Genomic DNA, 11,917 nt, shown 5'->3' with positions numbered 1-11,917 from the left:
ATTTCGTTATGTCACCAATAACCAAAACACGAATTAATATTCCAGCTTGCAGGGACACAAACTGACTGCTGTTACTGAACAGCGCTCCGTGGCATTCAAGTGAAGAATGATCTTGATCGTCACTTATACGAATATCCATTCGGTTGTATGGCCGGGATTCCTAGGTCATGTGAATTGCAGTGGAGCTGCTCAATATATATATATATATATATACATTTTGATGACACTCTAATGTCCGCCAAATAAAAGAAAATGTTTCTTTCTACATTGTGTCTTATCATTGCTCTGCAATTTGCAAGCACAGTGCAGCAAAAAAGGGGCCTTGCCTTACATTGGTTCTATTTGAAATAGGCAATAGCTGTTTATTTCGGCATACATGCTGCAGTTCGGGCTCTGCAGGTCTCCAAGCATGTGTGCCTGCTTCCGAGAAGATGACAGCTGTAAGAAACAAATGACTCTGTGTCACACAACTACAAAAACATGAAAGTGCCTGCTTTATGATAAATACAAAAGAATGACAACTCAGGCAGACTGGCTGAGCAGTCATCAATAATAAAACAAGACATTGCACAGTTTATTTGCCTAAGAAATGAGGTCTGCACATCAAGCTTAGCAATTCCCGGCAGCTTGCTCGCCTTATACAATCAGTCCACACTGTTAGCTCAACATATCCGTTTGATGGATTTCCCAGTCCTCTTTAACACTCTGCCTGTCCCTTACTTCACCAAATCTGTTGTTGCTGTGAACACCACTGAAATTACTGTGGAATCTCATTGATAAGTGTCCAGGCAATTGTAGCTGTCATTCGTTTTAACATCTATTTCAACAAACCAGTTGGGCAAGGGCCTAAAAACCAGCAATTTGGAACCATCAAGTTACAGTGCACAGGGCTGGGCAAACACTTTGAAATTGGGTGCCAACAGCACAGAAGGTTCGCGCTATCCGCCGGGGTTGCTCAGTGGCTATGGTGTTAAGCTGCTGAGCACGAGGTCAACGGGATCGAATCCTGGCCACGGCGGCCGCATTTCGATGGGGGCGAAATGCGAAAACACCCATGTACTTAGATTTAGGTGCACGTTAAAGAACCCCAGGTGGTTGAAATTTCCAAAGTCCTCCACTACGGCATGCCTCATAATCAGAAAGTGGTTTTGGCATGTAAAACCCCACAATTTAATTTAATTTTAAGGTTTGCACTAACTTTCCAAATGCAGGCAGATTTAGGTGAACAATCACATTTAAGGTGGAGCTTATGTAATGCTGATCTATGGTGTAATAACACACATCTTGCTTTTACTCTGGCCTTGTTAATCAAAGAAACCTATGTGCCATAGAATCTTGACTGTGGGCAATATTAGTGATAGCCATATTAGACAACTGCACCCGTCCTACTGGGGAGCTTCTTTGCATTCTCATGGGAGGAACTTTTGAAGTTCAACCATGTTATAGTTCTGTACAGCGAGGGCAATTTCGTCTCAAGGCCAATGAACCAGGAACGCAAAACATTTCTCTACGGAGTGAACAGCGTACCCTACTTTTTTAAACTTACTAAGCTGATTGAGCGTATTTTTTCTGTCCATATCGCCAACAGCAATCTGCCAGTATCCAGAACGAAGATCAATAGAAGAGAAATAGCTGGAACCATGGAGGCAGTGAAGGGCATCGTCTATATTTGGGAGCGGGTAGACGTCCTTAGTAATTTTGTTTAGATGACGGTAGTCCACACAGAAGCACCACGTGCCGTCCTTCTTAACCAAAACCACAGGTGATGCCCAGGGACTCGAAGAAAGCTTAATGATGTTTTTATCTAGCATTTTGTTCACTTCACTTAGAATTACTCGGCGTTCCGACGCAGAAACTTGATACGGTCATCGGTGAATAGGCGTAGCATCGCCAGTAGAAATCCGATGCTAGACCCCGAGCGTCTGGCCTAAAGGGCGATCGTTTGAAGTAAAAAATATCTCGATAGGACGATAATACTTGGCAAAGGTTGTCAGCCTGCGCAGAGAACAGGTCCACCGCAACCATTTTCTTTATGTTGGCATCGGTGCCCGAGGCTGGTGCGAGGGGCCTACTAAGCTCAGAAGAACTATCGGTTGATAAAGCTGCTACGTGATGGTCGCCGAGACAATCAACGTTGACAAGGCAAATACCTTGCAGTAGGATTTGCTTTCCCAATCCAAAGTTAAAGATAGGCATGCGAGTATGGTTAGCAGTAACAGTCAGAATGCTGTGAGGCATGCTGATGTCATACTGTAGTGGAATGTTGGGGAGAGGAGTGATGAGGTACTCGCCATCAGGAACAGGTGGGCAACACAACAGTTCAATATAGGCTATTGACTTCGGTGGCAGGCGAATAAAGCAGGTGGGGCGTAAGCGGCACTGGGGCGCGTTAGAAGGTTCTACGAGAATCGGCAACTCAAGGCAAAGGGTACTGGCAGAGCAGTCAATAAGAGCAGAATGCGCAGAGAGAAAATCGAGTCCGAGAATTAGGTCATGGGGCAATAGCAATCACGGTGAAGAGGACAGGAGTGTGGCGGCCGGCGACGCTCACACATGACGTACATATGCTGACGATAGGCACAGTACCGCCATCCGCAACGCGACCAACGCGTGCCAATGCTGGGGTGAAGTGCTTTTTCAGTCGTCGTCGGAAGGCAGCACTCATAATAGAAAGATGTGCTCCTGCATCGATGAGTGCAGTGACAAGTGTAATGGTTGGAGTCGGGCACGAAATAGATTGTAGCTGGCCCATGCGGTCATCGAACTTGTCCACGCTGAGGACGTTGAAGGGAGAGACTTGTTCTCATCAAGAACGAGGAATCTGGGATTTATTTACAGTATCTGCATGAGAATGTTACAGTTCATCAGTCTAACATGACTGAAAAAGGAATGCACCCTGAGGAGCCGCCAACGGCTCCTTAAATACACTGTTCTCCCGAAATCCCTAGGTGAGGAAAAACGGCAGTTCACCGCCGACCAATTCGGATCGTCCAAAGTCATCGTAGCCAACCCGCCTTTGAGGGGGAGGGTTTACGCACTCACTTCTGCACAGGTTCCACTGACCACACCAAGGTGAGAGGGTTTTCGCAGACACTGTGCTTGACCCGAGCAGGCGCCTCTTTATCCCAGAGTTGACCCTGCAGTCAGTGGCCGCCGCATCTGTCCATTGACTGACGCGTGAGACGGGTTCTAAGCTGCATGAGACGGGACCGAAAAATATCTTCCAGGAGCTCCCCTGCTCCAAGCAAGTGTACACGCAAACAATACTTGCTCTACTTGCTCTGCCCACTGTGTCTAGCCATCTCGGCGCCCTTCCGTTGAGGATGCGGCGCATTGTCCTTACAAAACCAGTCGCTGCCACAGCCATGGTGGCGCCGATGGGCTGGGGACTGATGTCTGGTCGTCCTTTTAAAGCGAGTCGTCACAGCACACCTGGTGGCGCCTTTCCGTCGGTCCCTTCCTCGAAGATCACCAGCCCCCGCTGGTCGAACGTAACACAGTATACCCGTCAACGCCAAGAAAGTTTTGGTTCGTAGGTAACATGCGCAGAGAATTTGAGGGCAGGATCCACAACACAGCTTCACCTCCAGAAGCTGTAGTGCCTAGTTTTTTGGCTGCATCCAGGAGGCGATAGGCGGCGAGGAGAAGCGACGGGCCTGGGGCGAACGAGACTGATGGCGTTGAGGGGAGGGCGAGTGGCTGTAGCGAAGGTTCGGAGGTGGGGCATCAGTGGCAGTGGGTTCTAGGCGGGTAGCATAGGGAACAGTAGGTCCAAAGGTGCAGGAATAAGCGCAGGCGTATGTCTGAGGAGGTGGTGGCCATTGGTTGCGGCAGTGACGAGCAACGTGGTCGATGCGACAGCTGTGGAAGCAGATCGGCTTGTCATCAGGGGTACGCCATTTGGACGGGTTGCTATATGTGGCAGAAAAGGAGTGCCGCTAGAGAACGGGGGAACGCTGGGTTGAGTCATTGAACGCACGGAGTTCAGACCCATGTTCTCAAATTCCTGTCTGACGACGCCCTGAATCCTGGCAATTGTGGTTGCTGGCGGGTCGGGAGGTGCCGCAGAGAAAGCTGGCCAATAGGTGGCCTCGAGCTGGCGGCAAACAATACGGGTTAGGTCATCACAGGTGGTTGTCTGATGTGGTCGACCCTCACATGTCGACGTAGCAGCAGTGTTGGGTAGCTGCGTGATGTGGTGTGTGATACGGCGGCTCTTAGCTTGTTCAAGGCGACGGCATTCATTTATCATGGCGCCGATAGGAAAGACGTTGCCGAAAACAAGAAAATTGAAAGTGTCGTCGGCGATGCCTTTTAGCCACCTTATCTGCTTCAGACATAGTATCGTGGGCTTTGTGGCAAAGAGCCAAGACGTCCAAGATGTATCAAACGTATGGCTCTGCAGATGTCTGGACACGAGGCACAAGAGCCTTTCTCGCGGCAACCTTGCGTCCAAAGGGGTCGCTGAACAGTTCTCGTAGCTTTACTTTGAAACTGTCCCAGCTCATTATCTCGTCAAGCGTTTGGAGTCACACGCGTGGGGTGCCGCCGAGATAAAAGATTACATTAGCAAGCATAATTGTTGGATTCCACCTGTTATTAGCACTGGCGCATTCATAGAGCTTGAGCCATTCATCAACGTCCTGTCCCTCCAGGCCACAGAAGAGACCACGGTCACGATGTTGGGCAACCATGACGATAAGGGCAGTCGGACAAGCTGAAGCCGTTGCAGATGCTGTCTCGTCACCGGGAGGTATGGTGACAAGCTCGATGTACCGACCACTTCGGGTCGCTAACCTCCGCCACAATGTTGCACAGACACAAACGAAATACACAGATGAAAGAGGCAATTTACATGCTATTTACACTGGAGCCAGACAGCCAGGCCGACACTCGCTCACGCCATGAGCCCAGACACACTTCATCTCTTCCTCGCGGCGGCTCCTCTCTTGAGCATCTCTCGATGAGATCGTAATAATATGAATGTCTGTACTACATAGTGTGGTGTGTAGTGCGTGACACGGTGCGGCAGATGGAGAGAGACAAGAAGCAGACGAGAAAGAATGTGCGCGCAGAGGCGAATTCCGTACTGGATGGAAGACAATGTTGAAGAGCGTCCAGCACGTGAGCATGCAGCACAAGAATAAAAAAAATAAAAGGAAAAGGCATCCAATCAGAAGAAAACACGGAGCTTCCAGGGGCCAATCAGGAAAGGACAAATCGACCAGAGCGGCAGAAAAGCAAGGTGCGCTGGCAGAAGAACGGAGAGTTCCAGGAAGCGACGCCAAGAGAAGGTCGGCCACCAGACCGGGAGTTCAAGACTGGCCGGCAGGTTCCGGACCCGAGCCACCAGGACTTCACCCAACCGGGGCCTCCTGCCAACCCGTTCCTGGGCTTCGCCACTCTACCCGATCGTGAACTGCTGCTCGAAACCGGCGAGTTTCTGCGCCCGTGGGCAGAACAAGAGCAGACGGGCTACGGGCCCAAGTTCTATGCCTAGCTGCCTGGCCAAAATGCCACCACCATCTGCCGCCGCCTGCCTTCCCTCTTCAAACCGGAGCCACCGCACTCTGGTCGCCTGTTCATCCACCGATCTCATCGACATTGTGGTGAGACATTACATTTTTTTCTGTTTTCCAAATCCTCTTCACCAATGAGAAATTTCGCAGCATCCCCCCTTCAAGTATTTGTTGAAGAAAACTTTCAATCAAGAATTCATTCATGCTGATGTAATTATGGAATGAAATACAGAACTTCATTCAACTTGCTTGAACAATGAATAAAGAAATTAAATGGAAACCATTAGTCGGTTGGACTACACCTTAACGTGCAACATAATTGGTGAATGTATATCCATAATTTATTTCCTTCCATGTCAGTTAATTTCATTGCTCTGAAAAATTTTCTAAATTTTTTTTTGTGCTTGCATTACTATGACCACAGCTAAAGTAATACAAGGCGGCAAATTATTCACTGCTGCCAAAAATCTAAAATCTTGTTTTTTTCCCAGGAACATGAGCTTGTCCAACGACTATGCTTAAAGGGTGTCTTGCTCTCGCGTAGCCCCAAGCATGCGGTATGGTGGTGGGGGGGTTGCATGTGAGCGAGCATCTACTCTTGATCGGCCTCATAACTGTCAGCTCAACTGAGCACATACGCGGCTCTTGCGCCCTATCTTGAAGGTAATCTGCGGCGGGTGCAAACCCTGAGCGAGTCAAGATAGCCGGGGCTTCCTGTGCGTTGTTTAACCACTCGTTTATTTCTGGAGGTCGCGTAATCTTGAGTATCTTAAGCCGCGTTTACATGAATGCGACAGCGTCGCATTGCATTTCTAGCGCATCACATTCATGTAAACAGCAGCAATGCGCTAGGAAGGCGCATCGCATTAATGTGCCAGGCGAGGGTAGATTTACGGGCGCGAGTCGCGGAGCATGTAAACGCAGGATCATCGCATTAGGAACTATGGGAAGGAATTAGCCAGCAACATGGCGGCGGTCCCGACTGCCCGCTTGGAATTGAATTTGGTATTGATATTGTAAAATGCTCTTCGTTCGCAGCAAATGATTGTATAAACGGCTTTCACTTAGTCTCAGGCCGCTTCGACGACAGAGTACTATGGATAACCTTGTAGTGTTTTCGAGATCGCTCCTCGTTTTGAACGAGTCGAAGCCTAACGAAAGAAACATTCAAGATGTCAGCGCTACCTATCGCTAGAGTCAGGAAACAGCCGCCACGACGGCATATGGCCTCCGAGATTCGAAGATCTCGCTGGCCAACTAAAACTGTAAAAAAACGTGTGCTGCTTAGCGTATGCTACACTATAGCGTACGCTATAAGTTGCGTATGCTAAACTAAAGCTGTCTATTTCTCGGCACTGGGCCACCAACGTGCACTCGGCCCACTACCGGAAATCAGTTACACCGGAAGTCGGCTGCGCTTCCCTTATACGACACCATGTGGCGCTACGTTCTCGCGAGAGTTAATACGCTACATGTAAACGGCGGCGCATCGCCTTTTCCAAATGCGCTTGGAAATGCGATGCGCCACTGTCGCATTCATGTAAACGGGGCTTTAGATGCGTACTCTTTTCTCCATTCCCTTTCATTACCCCTTCCTCCTTCCTTTTTGCTCTTTCTGAGCTGCGCTACAAGCCTAAAAGAAGTCATGACATACCAACTCGCCCAAACTGCCATGCTTTTGTCCTGACTGGGAGCTTACCGTTATCATTGAAAAGGAAAGTATACAATCAGTGCATTTTATCGGTGCTGACATACGGCGCAGAGACTTGGAGGCTGACAAAGAAGCTTGACAACAAGTTAAGGACCGTGCAACGAGCAATAGAACGAGGAATGCTAGGCATAAGTTTAAGAGACAGAAAGAGAGCGGTTTGGATAAGAGAGCAACTGGATATAGACGATATTCTAATAGACATTAAGAGAAAAAAATGGCGCTGGACAGGTCACGTAATGCGCAGCCTAGATAACCGTTGGACCATTAGGGTGACAGAATGGGTACCAAGAGAAGGGAAGCGCAGTAGAGGACGGCAGAAGACTAGATGGTGCGATGAAATTAGGAAATTTGCGAGTGCTAGTTGGAATCGGTTGGCGCAGGACAGGGGTAATTGGAGATCGCAGGAAGAGGCCTTCGTCCTGCAGTGGACATGAATAGGCTGATGATGATGATAATTATGTCAATTTAAGTGCAACTGCTGTTGTGTAGCGCTGTTGAGCTGTTCACACTTCGGGATTATAATTAACTTTAAAATTTTGCAGTGTTTCTATTCTATGGGTTCTGGCTCAACCAAATGTCGTATGTGGCCGGGGCTTGGAACACAAGCAAGTTATGATGTGGGCCCAGGAGCTTCAGTCTCCAGTCAGGTCTGCAATAGAGCTGGCTTTGCCATATGTAATTTCGCAGTACTGTGGAATTAATTGGCACCCTTACAAAACTTTTTGAGTCAGTGATATCTGTCGCCCTATGGGAAAGCAGAAGCAGGCCGACCATGACACAGTAGCGCACTCGACCGACTAGTGTACACTCTCAAAAAAAAGAGAGAGAGAGAAAAAAGAGAGGTTTTACGTGTCAGAACCACTTTCTCATTATGAGGCACGCCGTAGCGGAGGACTCCAGAAATTTTGACCGCCTGGGGTTCTTTAACGTGCACCTAAATCTAAGTGCACGGGTGTTTTCGCATTTCGCCCCCATCGAAATGCGGCTGCCGTGGCCAGGATTCGATCCCGCGACCTCGTGCTCAGCAGCCTAACACTAAGTGTACACCCTCAGTCAATATGAAAAGTCACGCTGGATACATGTTCAAAGCCAGTAATTTTCTTTGTGTGGCCTTGCAACAAGGAAGAAGTTCCATGAGCAGGATTTTCCAACAGGAAAACAACATAACCAATCGAGTAAAGTTCTGATTAGCATGTTGCAGGAATTGCGGTTCAAACACACATGAGGGGTTCCTGTTCACATTGGCTGATGGTGCATATTAGGGATGCACCCAAATATCTGGCAGAACAGTAACAGTGACAACCTCTGTGTTAACTGCACCCCACTTTATTTCTGTCCTCCAGACACTGGTAAATACTGATTAGCATGTTTTTAAAGTTTCTAGATTTTCTGATACTTCAAGGCGAACTTTACAGTAAGATAAAAACTGATGACTCATTTGAATGCAGGTCATGATGAGAGCCTCCTAACAGACAACAAGGAGAGCATTAGCTGAGTGGGGAGTGGTGCCGAAGGACTAATTTAAAATGTAACAAGATGTCGGAGCAAGAATAAATTGATGTCTAATTACACACATTTATGGCGGCATTGTAAAGTTGGGCCTCTTGATTTAATACTGGAAGGAACACAGACACGAAAAATTCCCTAGACTGCGTTCAGTTGCTTAAGGAATTCTGCGTAATAGCAACCAAAATCGTAAGTAAGAAATTTCAGTGCAGCTGGTTACATTTACAAGAGCAGAAGACATGCTTAAAGGAGAATCGCTGGACATTTTAATTTCTGCAGAAAGATAAAGACTTAAGGTGGCTCTGAGTAATGTGACGCCTTGCAATGACCTTGCCCTGTAGACGCTTTAATGCAAAAACTTTTTAAACACTTCCCCAAAGCAACAAAATTCATTAATGCACCAGCAAATATATTTTACAAAACACATTCACAAATTATGTTATATGTTAAGGTATAGTGCAACCTGCTAATGCTTTCCATTCAAGTTCTTTACTGTTCAAGCGTGATGAATAATATGTCAATTTCTTGCATACCGTAATTAAGCATATTTGAATTCAGACTTTCAAGTGTTCTCAGATAATTTCTCCCAAAACAGCATGGACGCTGCAATAACAGGCAATGTTGGTGCGGGGCTGGTGAAAAATGATGCAGAAAGAAATTTCCACCTCTCGATGCCCTTTTGAATGAAGTTTTGACATGCTAAATGTACAGTCCTTGTCTCTGCATGGCTTCGCTGGGAATTAGAACAAAGAAGCATACTATCTTAACTTGAATGAAAAAAAAATATGGCATTGTTTACGTTGTATGGGCACTTAGCTTGACGCCCCCACATGCTTTAAAAAAAAAAACGTAGACAGCCAGAATAAACACTATTATGAAACATATACTTGAATAGCTGACGGAAAAAATTGATGGCCTTAAAAGAAGCTGAATAATGTTACAGAAACTGTTCCGTGTTACAGTATGTGCACACGAGTGTTAATGTGTACGGTTTCATATCGTACAATCACAGACAAGGATAATGAACAAAGGTATATGTTTTTTTGTTGTTGTTTTTTGCCACTTGTCGGCAGCAACGCAAGTGGAAAACTGCTTAGCAAGATTTGTATCTAGCAAATATGTATGCAGTTGGCATCTTCATAACAACAGAGAAGTGGATCATATCATGCTACACTGAGGCTCCCCAAGGGCTAACTGGACAAACCTAGCTGAGCTAGACAAGGGTGGACCAGTGCATGGCACTGGCTCGGGTCAGGCCAGGGAAAAGTGCCATGCAGTGCTCTACTTTTATGCACTGTTTTCAAGTACTGAAATTTCGTCCTTAAAAAATTTCTAGGTATTGCAAGGATACTATGCTCTTCTATATCCATCACAGCTGCCTCTCATTTTCACAACTACCTAAGCTTTATAGCTCAAAATAGCTGTAAAAATAAGGTATACTGAAGCATACACTAATGTTTTGTTTGTGTGTTCCTGTCGTATGTTGAAAGGCAACGTTTTGGTTGCAAGGTGACTTTCAGTTGTGTTTTGCCTCGGCACCATGACAATGACGTATTGTCAAAAATTCATTCAACAAGAGAGATAACAGTTGATGCCACAACGTCACGCTTACCTTTTAAGTAGCCGGAACACATTTTTACACAAATTGAATTCGCCGAAGGCGCACGATCACCAGGTCACTACAGATGTTGGTAAAGCACTATTTATTTCACACAACTGTTGCATCTTCCTTTCCTTAAATTCTTTTCTTTTTCACACGGAAGGGGTGGTTTGCATAAAATTAAAATATCCGGATACACAAAAATACGGAGCAGTAAAGAAAGGTAAAGAGGCAGATGAGCAATATTCTCGCTCCAACGTAGTGAGAAATGAGCTGCTGCAAATGCTTCTTAACAGTCATGCTTTAACGGTGCGAGTGGTGCCTGCATTATGTTTAGAAAAAATTTACGATGCACTACCGAGGTTTTGCTTCGTTTAACATGTTAAAAGTCAACAGCGGGACTCCGCTGTTATACTCTGCGTCGTCGCAAACTACTGAACGGCGTCACAACGCATCTACAGCGCGTAAATGGATAAAGTAAGGCTATCGAAAGCTCACCTTAAATGCAAATCGGAGCGCCGAACCTACGAGTCTTGTTGGAAAGACGAAGCGAGTGCTTTTCAAAACGCAATAAACAATGGCCACATATAGATTTATCAATAAAGATCGTTATAAAACGCTTCTGTGTACTGGCGGTGCAAAAAATACAAACTGTTTGAAGGATTTAAAGCATTTAAACTGGGACTGAATCCTTCAATGACACGGACGCCCTGCAACAAACCAGTAGAATACTTTCCGAGCGCTAAAAACGAGATTAACGCTTACAAAAAAAAACGAAAAAAAAAGATTGGCTTTGTTAGTTTCTGTTTCGGTTTCGGATGTATGAAGCGCCACCTGCTTCCTGCAAAAAGTGCCATGGCAGCTTCCTGTTTACTTTTCGAAGTTGGCGTAACTAACGCAGCCGAGTCTCGAAGCTTTCTTGTGCCGTTATGCATAACGCAATGTCATTGAATAGATGCTGTGAGTATTTGTGGAGCCTCTAGAAAGTCCTGCATCGATACGAGTGTGTCTTTGTATACGCGCCATCTCTGGAGGTAAGCAAACCCGCTCAGCCAGCTTGCGCCGACCTTCGTTGCAAGGGCAATATTTGTAACTTAACTACATGCTTTATCGGTATACAGCTCCATCTGACCGCCACTTTCTTACAGGCCTGATGAAAAATGGTATTGAAACCACTACATGGGTACTACCGTAACCGTAATCTCTGCCGTAATCTTAACCTGCGTTTTCGTTTTCTTCAGTTCTAGTTCGATTTCAAAACAAGATCCCATTTGTTGGTACTCATCGTTCATTATATGCTTAGCATGTTGGCTTCGCCCGATTTGTCCAGAATAATATATATATTGTTACGCCCACAAAAGGCGTTACTTTGAAGCCGGGTAGAGTTAGAAGCGATGGCCTTGGTCAACTGAGCGCCTGTCGAGATTCAGCCAGCCAGCCACACGTCGTCGTCCTCGTTCACTGCCCTTCGGTGCCCCCGCATACTGTTTGTTGAGGCGTGAACCCACTATGCACCTAAGCGCGTCACATTCGTGAACCCACTATGCACCTAAGAGCGTCACATTTCCCTCCGCGCAGACG

General features: G+C 46.5%; 1 long non-coding RNA gene across 1 annotated transcript; it reads right to left on the bottom strand.

The window, feature by feature from the left end:
• Positions 1-313: 313 nt before the first annotated feature.
• On the bottom strand, positions 314-11,917 carry LOC140219236 (uncharacterized). The gene is made up of 2 exons (XR_011895373.1): positions 10,835-11,917; positions 314-438 (listed from the first exon to the last, which is right to left on the bottom strand). It is a non-coding gene; the product is annotated as an uncharacterized lncRNA (long non-coding RNA).

Source organism: Dermacentor andersoni, chromosome 7 (genome assembly GCF_023375885.2).
Source record: "Dermacentor andersoni chromosome 7, qqDerAnde1_hic_scaffold, whole genome shotgun sequence".
Classification (NCBI taxonomy): domain Eukaryota; kingdom Metazoa; phylum Arthropoda; class Arachnida; order Ixodida; family Ixodidae; genus Dermacentor; species Dermacentor andersoni.
Note: the sequence above shows the minus strand (reverse complement) of the source record. Positions and strands in the feature narration are given on the sequence as shown.